The following is a 503-nucleotide window of genomic DNA, read 5'->3' on the forward strand; positions in this document are numbered from 1 at the left end:
ATTAATGATTACATAAAAAATAATAATAATACCAGTCTCTATAAAGCGCTTTACGAGTTAAGACCAAAGCGCTCACAGCATATTATTGCCCCAGTCATTGGATTCAATTACAAAAAAAAAAACAGCATTTACAGTGCACAATCTCCTCTCCCTGGGGAGCATTCCAGCTGGTCACCTATTAGGCGCACACAATGCCAATTCAACTGCATTGCGTTCGCATCCTACAGGGTACCTTTTAACACCTGGGTAAAGGTAAGCAATGTAGACAAAGTGCCTTGCTCAAGGAACATAAATGCTGTGCTGCTTTTACAGAGTTTTATTTTTTGGCAAAAAGTTTCTTAAAAGCCTATTTGACATTATCATATAATTGAATTGTCCATATACTTGTTTTATAATAATAATAATATAATAACGCCCATTTGTACTGCGCCATGTCTGTCAGATTGACACTGGGCGCCCATTATGAATTTCTAATGTATTTTACTGTTTTTCAATTCTATGTA

Source organism: Strongylocentrotus purpuratus, unplaced genomic scaffold (genome assembly GCF_000002235.5).
Source record: "Strongylocentrotus purpuratus isolate Spur 01 unplaced genomic scaffold, Spur_5.0 spur5_scaffold_6, whole genome shotgun sequence".
NCBI classification, from domain to species: Eukaryota; Metazoa; Echinodermata; class Echinoidea; order Camarodonta; family Strongylocentrotidae; genus Strongylocentrotus; species Strongylocentrotus purpuratus.